Source organism: Petaurus breviceps, unplaced genomic scaffold, assembly GCF_028583685.1.
Source record: "Petaurus breviceps papuanus isolate PSGF00001 unplaced genomic scaffold, PetGlider_PUasm1.0 38, whole genome shotgun sequence".
NCBI lineage: Eukaryota > Metazoa > Chordata > Mammalia > Diprotodontia > Petauridae > Petaurus > Petaurus breviceps.
Window position 1 is genome coordinate 46,346,540 of NW_027186304.1, and position 14,840 is coordinate 46,361,379.

Genomic DNA, 14,840 nt, shown 5'->3' on the forward strand with positions numbered 1-14,840 from the left:
ATTTATTAATCAAGGTTCTGCTGTGGTTGCATGTGTGGTTGTAGCCTTAGGTACTTCAAAGAATGAACTGGGGCAAATAGTGGGGAACTACTGTGGAATACTGTTTGTTAAACTCTACCTGTTCCCCAGTAAAATCTGCAGTGAGGATGTTCATGATACAGGTAGAGAAGACTTTCACAAAATTTTCATAAAGATGGAAGAACAGGTTTTGAAGTTAGGAATCATTACTTTTCACTTAGTCAGCATTTATTAAGCACCTAGCTTCCAGGTATTGTGCTAGGCATTTACAAATATGATTTTGTGTGATTTACTCAACAACGCTTTGAAGGTAAGTGCTATTATTATCCCTACTTTAGAGATCAGGAAACAGAAGCAGATAGCAATCAACTAAAGAATTACAAAGGAACTACCGTGTTTCCCCGATAATAAGACACTGTCTTATTAATTTTTTTGGACAGAAAAGCACCAGAGGGCTTATTTTCAGGGGAGGGCTTCTTTTAATGAACATTGACAACAATTTTAATAAACAGGTAAATGTGAACAAAAAAATGTACCTTTATTCAATAAGCAAATCACTGGGGAAGAACAGGATAACGCGCTCACTGCTGCAGCTCTGATTGGATGCAGCTCGGAGCGTAACGTGCGTTTCACCCGGGGGGGGGAACGGTGCATACAGAGGGTACCGTAATGTAGCGTGTAGCGCAGGGGATCACCTTCACTACAGTAGCAATTTCAATAGGGCTTATTTTTGGGGGAGGGCTTATTTTAGAGGAATCTTACACAGTAAGGGGAGGGCTTATTTTTGGGATAGGTCTTATTATCGGGGAAACACGGTATGTATCTGAGGGCACATTTGAACTCACTTCTTCTTGACTCCAGGCCAAGTGCTCTATCCACCACAAAACCTTGCTGTTTTAAATTTAGAGTTCATAGTCTTAAAATTGGTTCGTAAAACAATCTCAATCCTCTTTTCCACTGGTTGGCTGCTATTACTAACAGAAACAAAAGAGTTGCTCAGAAATGATGGCCATTTAGATTTAGTTTCCACTTTGTTTCCGGGATTGCCAAGATTGAAGAATTCATTACCAAATAGTCCGTCTCTTAATGGTGTACCTCTATGTCATACTTAACTTGGATTTTCTTCAGTAGGTTATTGTAAGAATCATAAACAATTACATTCCAGCAAGCAAGTACCTGCCAGTGTTTATGATCCACTTGCAAAAGATTTGTTTATCCAGGATCACTTTGATGTAATAATGACTCATCAGAGTAGGGCTAAGTGACAGATTCTCAAATTACCTTGTATTTACTATCTGTGCAAAATTTTTGAGTCTCCCAGGGAAATGTATCTTGAGATCCGAGATGATTTTGTTTGAATTTTGGAAACTTTAGTACTTAGCACAATGCCATGAAAAATGTATTTCATTTTTTATGAAATATCTGGGTTTAATTATTTAGGAACTGATAGACGTTATTTGCAACTGCTAAAGATTTAGCCTTGTCAAGCAATCCTATATACCAACTGCATTAACTAACCCAACTGGCCTTCTACTTTGGAGACAGAAACTCCTAGAAGTTCTGGCTAATGTTTTATACTTGATTTTCCTCAAAATTCATCACAAGAAGCAGGGAAGATTATAATGTCTTGCACTATGGCACGTACAATAAAAATAACTCAACATCATGTTAAATATGGTACCTCAGGCAACAAGAGAGAAAATGCCAATGGGTTAATGCTAACTATAAACTTTTCTTGATTATTTTCTCTTTGCCAAGTAAAAAAGAGTATTTTGTGGCTGCTTATCTTTTGTACCTCTGGCATTCAGCTATGATTCTAGAGTAAACAACTGCGTTAGAATCTAATTACTTTTCAATCAGACTCAGCTGTCATTTAATTTAAATTATTGGTGCTTCCTCTTCAATTTTTTTTTTGTCTCTCTTCTTGTTTGTTTTTTTTAAACACACATTTTGACAAGCTGAATCTTCTAGCATATTTATCTGAGGTAGAATCTTCAGGAACTTCTTTAACTGATGCATGTTCATGTCTATCCCATAATGTTTATTCTCACTTATGGTACCATTTGAGATCTTCACATGCTGCTCTGAACTATCTTAAACTCAGATCGCCTTTGACAAAGAATGGACATTCTTGGCCAGTGTCTCTGCATCCATTGCATGATCTTGACTTCTTTTTCCAAGTGAATCCGGTCATTTAGTTTAAGCATGAGCTAAAAGATTCTCTAGCTTGTCTTCTGGCTTAGGGCTAGGTAGGCCCAAGCGGAGGATTTTCATTAAAGAACTCAGGGTAATTAACTGTCTCCTGGTATTGCTACTGTGTCTCCTGGTTTGCCAGATTTCTGTTCCTAAGACCCTGCTTTTCCAACTTGGCCAGTTCCCTGGTCCACTTGTAATGACCCCTCAGATTTGCCTCTTCCTCCTCACACACCCACCCCCATACACATTATGATCCACAGTCTATTACCTTTAAATATTCAGATATTTTGAAAATATTCCCACTCTCACATTTTTAATTAAATCAAAGCCTAAATTAGTCAGTCAATCAGTAAATTAGCATTTATTAAGTGCCATAATAGGCCAAGAATTGTGCTAAGCATGGAGGATACAAAACAAATGTGAGGGGGAGACAATCTCTATTTTCAAGGAACTCACAGATTAATTGGGAAAATGCCATGCAGATAACAAAGTACAAAGAAGATATAGAGAGAGGATAAATTGGTTGCAATTTCAGAGGGAAGTCATGAAAATTAAGAACTACGAGATGTTTCTTGCAGAAAAATGGGATTTTAACTGAGACTTGAAGGAAGCCAGGGAAATTAGTAGGCAGGGCAAGGAGAGAGTTCTATGCATGAGGGACAAGCAATGAAAATGCTTGAAATCAAGTGATAGAAAGCCATGTCATTGGATTAAGAGCATAGGGAGATAGTAAGGTGGAAGAAGACTGAAAAAGTAAAAAAGGGGACTAGGTATGAAGGGCTTTAAAATTCAAAGAGGATTTTATATTTGGTCTTAGTAGCATTAGGAAGACATTGGGATTTATTGAGGGGAGAAAAGACAAAAATGACATGATCAGGCCCATGCTTTTACGAAGATCAATTTGACAGCAGAAAGGAAGCTGGATTGAATTGAGTATCCATTTGAAGCAAGGAGAGCCATCATCTGTTTATTTAGTCACCAAGATGATGCCTGCATCATGATGGGGTCAATATCAGAGGAAAAAAGAAGAGATATAAGAGAGATGTTTTTAAGGTAAAAATGACTGGACATGATTTGACTGGATATGGGAATTTAGTGAAGGATGACTGAAAGGATGGTGGCTTTCTCAACAATAATATGGAAGTTTAAAAAAACTGGAATATTTTGAGAAAAATATAATGAAATCAGTTTTGAGCATATTGAATTTTAATTTTTCTATGTGATATCCCATTTGAGATATCTAATAGGCAGTTAGAGATGTGAGACCTAAATTGGCAAGAGTGGTTAGGGTTGGACTAGTAAGTCTGCCAGTCGTCTGAATAGAGATAGTAATTTAAACCTTGGGATTTAATGATTATAAAGGGTACCATTTAAGAAAAATATACCTAGATATAAATTCTATATTGAGATCTACATTTAGGTCATGTCTTCTTAGACATAAATGTCAACCAAAAAGTGGTTTAAAGAACAAACTTGCAGAATGGGAGAGCTGGAAAGGGCCTTAGAGAAAAAAAAAAACAATAACAAAAAGAGGAAAACACTGCAGAATGGGAAAGTTGGAAGGGGCCTTTAAAATCATTTAGTAAATGCCATGCACAAAGGTATCCCCACAACAGTATACTTGGCATGTGGCTATTAAGCCTGTGCTTAAAGACCCACAAGAGAGGAAGTACACCAATTTTTTTTTTCTTTTTGGAGGGGGGAAGGTAGGGCAATTGGGGTTAAGTGACTTGCTCAAGGTCACACGGTTAGTTTTTTGTGTTAAGTGTCTGAGGCTAGATTTAAACTCAGGTCCTCCTGACTCCAGGGCTGGCATGCCTCCTAGCCGCCCCTACACCACTTCTTCAGGAAGCTTTTTTTTTAAATATATCAAGATTAAATCTGTCTTTTTTTTTTCAATTTCCACTTATTACTCTTGGTTCTACCCTGGTTCTATCCTTCCTCTACAAGATAGACCATTAAATAATACAACACAGCTATCATATCTTTTCTGAGTTTTTTTTTTTTTTTGTCTAGATTAAACATTCACAATTCCTTCAACTAAACCTCATATGTTACAAACTCAAAGGCTACTGACCATTTCAATTGCCTTTCTCTGGATGATCTGATGTTTATCAATGGTTTGAGTTTGAGATTTTTTTTTTAATTCACATTGTCTTGAACTGAAAACAATATTACAAATGAAGTATCACAAGGGACAAAGTATGGTCATACTATCTCCTATCTATTCCTGGAAATTAGGACACAATTTTTAAAAATAGGATTATGCCAGAGTCTTTTACTTACCTTCTGTTACTTGGATTTTTTTTCCATCTCCTGTACATTTACTTTTTTTTTTAATGCTTTATTAACTTCTGATTTACATGATTTGTTTCCACCAGATTTTGAGTTACAAATTTTCTCCCCAATTTTCCCCTACCCACAGCCCCAAAATAGCAATCCCATAGGATATCCCCTCCTCCAATCTGCTCTCTCCTATATTTTCTCCCATACCTCTTTCAACTTTTCCAGTGGACCACTATGCCCCTGTGCCTGTATATCTTATTTCCCAATTACATGTAAGATGGTATTAATAAGAGTATATAATATATATATATATATGTATATATATATAATATACACACACATATATATGCATATATATTTGAATATTTGATTTTAAAACTTTCAGTTTCAGATTAGTTCCCTTCCTTCCTTGTCACCCACACTTACTGGGAAGATAAGCAGTTCAGTATAGGTTTTACATGTATGGCTAATGCAAAACAATAACATAGTGGATATATTGTAAAAGACTGACTATATTTCCCTCCCTCCTATCCCACCTCCCACTTGTTCTATTCTCTACTTGGATCCCTTCCCTTTTCAAAAGTGGGTGCTTCCAACTTACCTCCCCCCCCAGCCTGCCCTGCCTTCCATCATCCCCCCTCTCATCCCCTTCCCCCACTACTCTCCTAGAGAGTGAGATACCCTATTTAGTGTGTATTTCACTCCCTCCTCAAGCCAGATTCAATGGGAATAAGGTTGACCCATTCCCTTTTGCCTTCCTATTCTTCCCTCCATTATAATCATTTTCCCTTGCCTCTTCTTTATGAGATAGTTTACCCCAATCTGTCTCTCCCCATCTCCTCTCATTATATCCCTCTCACCTCTTAATTTCACCTTTTAAGTATCATCCTTTCCTGTTAAATTGGTCCTGTGCCCTCTATCTATGTATACCTCTAAACATATATACACACATTCACATATGTATTCATATGCCCATATACCCTCATATATAAACATATGTATATATTTCTAATCCCTTAAACTACTGAGAAAATTTCATAAGTTACAATTATTGTTTTTCCATGTAGGAATGTTAATAGTTCAACTTTGATAAGTTCCTTATGGTTTCTTTTCCCTGTTTACCTTCTCATGCTTGTCTTGCTTCTTGTATCTGAATGTCAAATTTTCTATTCAACTCTGGTTTTTTCAGCAAGAATGCTTGAAAGTCCTCTATTCCACTGAATGACCATATTTTCCCTTGAAACATTATACTCAGTTTTGCTGGGTAGGTGACTCTTGGTTTTAATCCCAGCTCCTTTGCCCTCTGGAATATCATATTCCAAGCCCTTTGTTCCCTCAGTGTAGAAGCTGCCAGATCCTGGGTTATCCTGATTGTGTTTCCACAATATTAAAATTGTTTCTTCCTGGCTGCTTGTAAAATTCTCTCCTTACTCTGGGAATTCCGGAACCTGGCTATAATATTCCTAGGAGTTTTCTTTATGGGATCTTTTCCAGGAGGTGATCGGTGGATTTTTTGCACCTCTATTTTGCCCTCTAATACTAAAACATCGTGTCAGTTATCTTTGAGAACTTCCTGGAGGATGATTTCTAGGTTCTTACTTTGGGCATGGCTTTCAGGTAGTCCAATAATTTTAAAATTATCTTTCCTGTATCTATTTTCCAGGTCAGTAGTTTTTCCCAAGAGATATTTCACATTGCCTTCTATTCTTTCATTTGTTTGCATCTGTTTAACAGCATCTTGATTTCTCATAAAGTCATTAGCTTCCATTTGCTCCAATCTAATTCTGAAGCAATGATTCTCCTCATTGAGCTTTTGAGATTCTTTTTCCATCTGGCAAATTCAGCTTTTTAAGGCATTCTTCTCCTCATTGCCTTTTTCGGCCTCCTTTGCCATTTGAGTCAGTCTGTTTTTTAAGGTATTATTTTCCTCAGTCAGGCTGTTGACTATCATTTCCTAATTTTCTTGCATTGTTCTCATTTCTCTTCCCAATTTTTCCTCCACTTCTCTTATCTGTTTCTTAAGGTCCTCTATGGCCTGTAGCCAGCTTGTATTTTCCTTTGAAGCTTTTGGTGCAGGTGTTCTGATTTCACTGTTTTCCTCCTGTTCCATGCTTTGCTCTTTTGTGTCCCCAAAATAGGAATGTAATGTTGGAATCTTCTGTTTGCTTGGTTACCTTTGCCTGCTCATTTTGCCACTCAGTTACTTGACTTTTGGGCTTTTTGCCACAGTATGATTCTGCCACCAGACAGGGGAGCTTTAGTCCCAAATGCTGGGGTGTTCTCAGCTGCCAGAGGTATTAGATGGGTTCCCTCTCTGAGATCTCCACATGCTCTGGCAAGCTGGACACACACCCCAGTACCTCCACCCTAGACTGCAATCAAGATCCAAGCAGGTCAAAGCAAGAGCGATTACCCCTCAGACTGGTGCTTTGTTCCCCTGCACTCTGCAGGCCAGGAGCTGAAGCTGTCACTTGCCACTGGCTGGCCGGCTTCTCAGAGGCTTCTCGCCCTGGGGGTAAAAGCCGTACTCCCATTTACTGGTCCCAAAGTCCAGACCACACTGACCTTTCACTCAGTCCTTCACATCTATGTGCTGACAAATCTGGAAACGGCCACAGCTGCTGCTGATCTAGAGTCCCTCTGGCCAGTGGCTGGTCAGGTCTGCCCTGGGGCCAAAGCCTTGTTGTGGAGCTAGGCTGTGCTCCCAGAGCGCTGCACTGGATTCCTGCTGGCCTGCCAGACTGTCCTCAGTGGAAGGTTAGCTTCTCTGTGTCATTTTGTGGGTTCTGCAGCTCCAAAGTTTGTTTAGAGTCCCCTTTTTACATGGATTGGGGAATGTGGAAGGCAGAGCCACAGGAAGGTTGTGCTTCTACTCCGCCATCTTGGCTCCACCCATCCTGTACATTTACTTTTAAAGTTCAAGTTGGCTATTGCATAACTGGGCATGTACATTGTACTCTTCAGATAAATCCCATTCTGTATTCATCTCTTTGCAAATATTTTCTCTTTGTCTCCTCAAATGAGAATTTATTATATCTTAGCAATCTTTCCCTGAGGCATTTTAGTTTTTGAGATCCTATATTTCTTCCACATATGTGAACATTTGCTTTCCTAAAATCTAGGGTGCATTGTAACTATGTTTAGTTTTTCTCTATTTTTTTAAATAATAAATTTTATATGGAGAGATTCCTTTCCCTTAAGGTTTTCACTTCAGCAATTATTCTATCTTTGTTAGTGAGAACCAGATACAAAACAGACTTTCTTGTTTTTGATGAAATAACTAAAATAACTTAAAATATTGTTAACTGTGCTATGTTGGCAAAAAGACAGAGACAGGTACACTAAGTATAAAGATAATTCAAGTCCCTCATTATTACTTCATTAGGCATCTGCCATTTTTGTGATCTATTTCCTTAACTCCTCACCTACGGCTAGTCTTTAGAATATTTTAGCAGCAAAATCACTTTTATTTCTTTCTCCCTTGACCTTCTCCAAATACTATCAAATCATTCTTCTCCTTTCTCATGCCTGGGTTTCTTCACACAGGTATAATTTTAATTATTTGTTAATTTGGAAACATCATTTTACTTTTAATAAGTTCCAAATTCTCTCCCCCTCAAGATTTCCCCTATAAATAGAGAAGGCAAGAAATATATGTGTGGATTCAGGCAAAAACACATTACCATATTAATCATGTAAGCAAAAAAAAGAAACTGAAATATGTTTCAATTTCTATTTATAGTTCATCAATTCCCTTTCTGAATGTGGATAGCATTTTTCACCATGAATCCTTTGAAAATGTTGTAGATGTATTGATCAGAGTAGTTCCATCTTTCACAGTTGATTATCATTACCATATTTCTTTTACTATGTACAAAGTTTTCCTGATTCTGTTCATTTCTCATGTCATCAGTTCATATGAGTCTTCCAGGTTTTACTGAAGCCATCTTGCTCATCATTTCTTACAATACAATGGTATTCCATCACAATCATATACCACAGTGTGTTCAGTCATTTGACAATTGATATGAATCCTTTTAGTTTCCAATTATTGATACCAAAAAAGGAGCTGCTATAAATATTCATTTTTGACATATATGTCCTTTCCTTTTTTCTTTGATTTTTTTTTTGGAAATGGGGATATAGACCTAGTATCAGTATCACTACATCAAAGCACAAAAACAATTTTATGGTTCTTTGGGTATAGTTCCTAAAAGCTCTCCAGAATGGTTGGACAAGTTTGCAACTCAACAAACAGTGCATTAGTGTACCTGTTATTTCACATCCCCTCTAGCATTTGTCATTTTCCTATTCTATCATATTATGGAATCTAACAAATTTTAAGCAGTTGTTTGAATTTGCATTTCTCTAATTAGTGATTTATACCATTTTTTCATATGATCATAGATAATTTTGATTTTTAAGTGATTGTTCATATCCTTTGACTATTTATGAATTGGAGAATGGCTCTCATTTTTATAGATGTGGCTCAGATCCCTATATATTTGAGAAATTGTGCTACTATCACAGAAATATGTTGAATCTTTTCTCCTTTCCTTCAAACTTTGGATGCATTAGTTTTGTTTGTATACAATCTTTTAAAATTTATAATCAGAATTATCAGTTTTATCTCCAATAATCTTCTCCATCACTTATTTGTTCATGAACTCTTATCTAAAGATCAGTTGTAATTTTTCCTATGCTTTTTAATTTGCTAATAATATCACTCTTTGTGTCTAAATCATGTACTCATTTTGACCTAATCTTGACATATGGTGTGAAATGTTGACCTCTACCTAGTTTTTGTTAGGATGTTTTATAGATTTCCCACAATTTTTTGCCAATAGTGAGTTCTTGCTTCAAAAGCTTAGGATTTCAGATTCATCACTCATGATTACTATGGTCACTTAATTCTGTATATTGTATAGTTAATATATTTTACTGATCCATCACTATGTTTTATCCAGTGCCAGATTTTTTTATTCTTTTTTTTGAGGGGGGAGCAATTAGGGTTAAGTGACTTGCCCAGGGTCACACAGCTAGTAAGTGTCTTAGGCCTGGTTTGAACTCAAGTTCTTCTGTTTCCAGGATTAGTGCTCTATCCACTGTACCACCTAGCTTCCCACAGAATTTTTTTTTATTTTTTGATTACCTCTTGTTTGCAATCTGCTACTGCTACTATAATTTCTTTGGTTCCCCCCCCCCATTAATTACTTTGATATTCTTGAATGTTTGTTCTTTCAGATGAATTTTGTTATTATTTTTTCTCATTCTACATAATAAATCTTTGGCAGTTTGATTGGTATGGCACCAAATAATTCATTTCAGGAAAAATGTCACTTTTGTTATATTGAGGCAGCCTACCCGTAAACAATGGGTATTTCTTTAATTATTTAGGTCTGCCTTTAATTGTGTGAAAACTGTCTTCTATGTTTCTTCATAGGTAGAGTTCCATGTTTTGAGCTGTTTTGTTTTGCTTTGTTTTTTACTAAATGCAGTTATGTTATATGGAAATTATCTATGTCTTCTTGCTTGATTTTATTGTTAGTAAGTAGAAATGTTAATGATTTCTTAGGATTTATTTTATATCCTGCAAAGCTATTAAGGTTGGTAATTATTTCAAGTAGTTTTTTTTTAATTGATTCTCTAGGGTTCTTTAAGTATGCCATCATATCTTCAAAGAGAGACAGTGTTGTTTCATTGTGTTCTATGTGCATTGCTTGTTTATTTTTTTGCTATACCTATAGTGCTATACCTAGCACTTATAGAATAATATTGATTAATCATGGTGAGAATAGGCATTTTGGCTTCATCCCTAATCTTACTGAGAAAGCTTTTGGTTTATCCCTATTACAGGTAATGTTTGTCCTTGGTTTTACATAGTTATGACATCACTTTAAGAAATTCTGTAGGGGAGGCCAGGTAGCACAGCGAGTAAGAGCACTGGCTCCAGTGTTGGGATGACCTGGAGATCAAATCCCGTGCTCAGACACTTAGCACCCACCCAGAAACACCTGGCCATGTAACCTTGAGCAAGTTACTAAACCCCGATTGCTTAAAAAAAAAAAAAAGTCTCTGTTTATTCTTATGTTTTCCAATGTTTTTAATAGAAATGAGTGTTATATTTTGTCAAAAGATTTCTCTGCATTTATTGGCATTATCTTATGATTTTTGTTATTTCTTTTGTTGATATGGTCAATTATATGGATGGTTTGCTTAATATTGAATGATCCCTGATTTCCTGCTATAAATTTCATCTGGCTTAAATCTCATGTGGCCATATTGTACAATTTTTATGATATGTGGTTGTAATTTACTTGGTATTATTCTATTCCAGATTTTTGCATCAATATTTATTAGGAAAATTGGCCTATTGTTTTCTTTCTCTGTTTTCATTTCCCCTGGCTTTGGTATCAAAATTATGTTTGTGTTATAGAAGGAATTTGGTAGAACTCCTTCTTATCTATTTTTTTCAGTTTAAATAGCAGTGAAATTAATCACTCTTTAAACTTTTGGCAAAATAGATTTGTGTATCCATCTGGTTTGGGAGACTTTTCTTGTTAGGAAGCATATTTTTACTCCGTCAATTATTTTTTTCTAAGGGGTATTTAAGTATATAAGGGCTAACTATTCTAAAGATTATTTAAGTAATCTGTTTTCTCTTTAGGCCAATGTAGGTAATTTATATTTTTTAAAATTATTCATTAATTTCATTTACATTTTTAGGTTTATTAGCATATACCTGGGCAAAATAGCTCCTAATAATAGCTTTAATTTCATCTTCATTGGTGGTATATTCACTCTTTATTTTTGATACTATTAATGTAGTTTTCTTCTTTTATTTTTTATTTTAGACAAATACTAAAATTTAAATACAGAATCAGAGAAGAAAAAGAAACATTATGAACAAAAATTAAACTTAAATATAAAAGAAAAAAGAAAAAGCATTCTATGTGCACAGCAGAACATAGGAGAGTATTCAGATTATATAGCAGTAGCTTATCATTTCAAGAAAACATGCATTATGTTGAAAGCTATCTTTGCTTCCTTGCCGGTTTTCTTTTATTCTCTGCTGTACACTTTTTACTTTGTTTTTTCCCCCCTTTCTACCCTCTACCTACTACCCCAAGGCTACAATTGAGCATGGCTGTATTTTATATATAAGTATTGATATATACATACACATATACATATATACACATACATAAGTGCATACATATATACTTTTTCTAAGAGATTCTACTCCTAATCTTATTTTTATGTTTGTGCTTATCTCTTTTTTCCTGTACTTCCCAATTCCTCTACTTCCTTGTACCGTGCCCTCCTATGACTTAACCTACCCCAACTCCAGTAGTCCCTCCTTTATCCTCCTACTCTCCTAAATTTAAACACCTGTTTTATACACCTTTGACCTTTGGTCCCCCTCCCCATCCTCTCATCCCCCTAAATCTAAAGACCCTTCTATATCCCCTTTAACCTATTCCCTCATGCTCCCCTCTAAAGATCCCTCTTTTATACTCTCCCTTCTCCCTAAACCCTTAGAGTTTTATTTCTTTCAAAATTCAGAAGATTTTTATATTCTTCTAAATATATATGTATTTTCCCCTCTTAAATGAAATAATGAAAATAAATGAAAGCAGGTTTCCAGAACTAACAGCTACCCCTCCCCTGTCTAATTCTTCTGTCGTGGTTCTTCCTCTTGCACCTCATTTGGATAAGATAACTGCACTTTTAGCTATTCTTAAATAGTTTTAATTTTGATGTCCTATCATACTCAGGTCTACTGCAATCTTCCTTATAAGCTAACTAATTACTAGTAACAATCTTAGTCATAGGTTTCACATTTTCTGTACATAAAATATTAACATTCTATCCTTATTTAGTCCCTTGTAATTGGTCATTGGCATGCAACTTATATTTCTCTTGGCTCTTGTATGTCAATTCTTCTGTTGAATTAAGGATTGTAGTCTTTTTGTTTTTTTTTTAACAGAGTCCTAAAATCTGACAGTTGAACAAATATCCATTTTTTTATTCACATTATGCTGAGCTTTGCTGGGTATGATATTTTCAAGCAAAGGCCCATTTCTTTTGCTCTTTGATATATAGCAGTGAAAGACTTGTAATCTTTCAGTGTCTTCTGTGATTCTAATTGTGGTACTGTCATGTGCAAATTGTTTTATTTCTTGTTTTTTATAATATTTTATCCTTGATTTGGGTGTTTTGGAATTTATGATATTCCTGAGTTTTCCTTATAGGATCTCTCTTGGGTGGTGATTGGATTTTTTTATATTTCTACTTTCCCCTGTTGTTTTAATGCTTCAGGACAATTTTCTTTAATTATTCCTTGTATTATTGTATCAAGATTTTTTTTTGCTCAAAACTTTCTGATATTCCAGATATTTTTATGTTTTCTCTTCTTGATCTGTTCTCTAGATCTGTTGTTTTTCATATGAGATATTTCACATATTCTTCTAATTTTTCATTATATATATATACATATATATATATAATTTCTTCATCTCATAACTTCACTGTTTCTCTTCCCCAATTCTGATTTTTAAGGAATCATTTTCTTCCTTAAGGTTCTGGGTCTCATTTTTTAAATGGTTGACTTTCTTATAATAATCTTATTTTTCTTGCATTGTTCTTATTTTTATTTCTATTTTTTCTTTCATCTCTCTCACTGATTTTTAAAGTTTTTTTTTTTTAAGTTTTTCAGTGAATTCTTTTTGGGTAGGTGACCATTTAATATTACTCTTTGGAGTAGAAGAGGGTTCTTTGCTTTGGTATCCTCCTCTGAAGATGAACACCAGTTTTCTCTATTCCCTTAATAGCTCTCTATGGTTGGATTCTTTTTCTTTTGTCTGTGCATTTTTTTTAATAGTTTAGTTTTTTATAATCCTCTCTAGTTCTATAGTATGGGGTGATGGTTCCTGTTGCCTCTGATCCCCTTTATTTCTCTCCTCCAACCCTGAGCTCAAATCAGGACCTCCAGCCTCCTGTAAGTGCCCACAGGCAAAAGCTTTATGCACCACTCCTGTAGGCACTGGCATGTGCTGGTTCCTTCTCACTCCCACTGCTCTCCACAAAACAGCTGGGTCTAGTGATCCTCATCAGCATAGGTTCCCTAGATCTTCCTCAGCCTAGGAGCCCAACTCCAGTCACTGTTCTAGGGGTAAAAGTTCCTGTGGCAGGGGTGGAGGCAGCCTCTGGAACCAACTAACCCCAGGGTTTGCAACTTGTTTAAGTGGCTTGCTGCTATTTGTGAAAGTGGACCCTGGCCTGGAGATTTTTACTCTTTATAGGGAAGAAATCTCATTCTGGGATTTTACTTCAGGTATTTTCCAATTGTCAGGAGAAGATTCCTGCTCTGTCCCCATTCTTATTTTTTTCAAGGCTCTATGTTCACCCATGGGAATTATTTTATCTCTTTTGTGGAGGAAAATCTTGAAAACTTGAAATTACAATAACTTTTCCTTTGATTTTAAGATGTGTGTGTGTTTAATTGGGAGTTTTTAATTTGTTCTTTATCAAGGTTTTTAAAAATTATATAACTGTATTTCCAATTAATTGACCTGCTCTTCCTTTTATTAATGCACACATTTAAATAAAAGTTTCCCTTAGGTACTGCTTCACCTTGTAATATAATGCCAAGGAAAGGCATCTTCCCAAGGTTCTAAATACCAGCATAGGTGCTCTCCATTTTATTCAGTGACAAACCAAGAACAGAGAAGGTCAAAACATGACATCATTCAAAATACAGCATTTACTAAGTGTGATTAAATAATCTCCAAGTACTACCCCACCCCAGGACCTTCCATTCATTCAATCAATTACAAAGCCCCTGTTCTAAATACTACTCCACCCCTAGGCTGTACCTTCATTTAGTCCACCACAAAGCCCCTCTTCTCAAATGGAGATTAGTTTCCAAACATAAGTAAAATACCTTCATTTGTTCAATCACAGAGCACAAAAAGGTCAAAAGTTCCCCACCCCTGGATCACAATTGAATCTACCCCAGAGTTACAGCAAGTTTAAGCACAGCACTTAATACCCAAATGGAGGTCTTTTCTTCATCTTGACAGTAGGCAAGTTCTCAGCAATCTTAGTTCCTGGAGAGACAAGGCTTAGCAAGGCCACAAGATACATTGCCAGTCCCTTCATTAATTCATCCTCTGTCTTTAGAACAGACCTAGAACCCCTGAAAACATTAGCAAAACCCTCTCCCAGGATTTCTGTAAACATACAACAAGAAAATCCTTCTTCAGGGCTTCTGAACCAACAGAAAGGTTCCCAGACCCCTGCAACAACAGCACTGTCCTTCACCAGTGGACAGTATT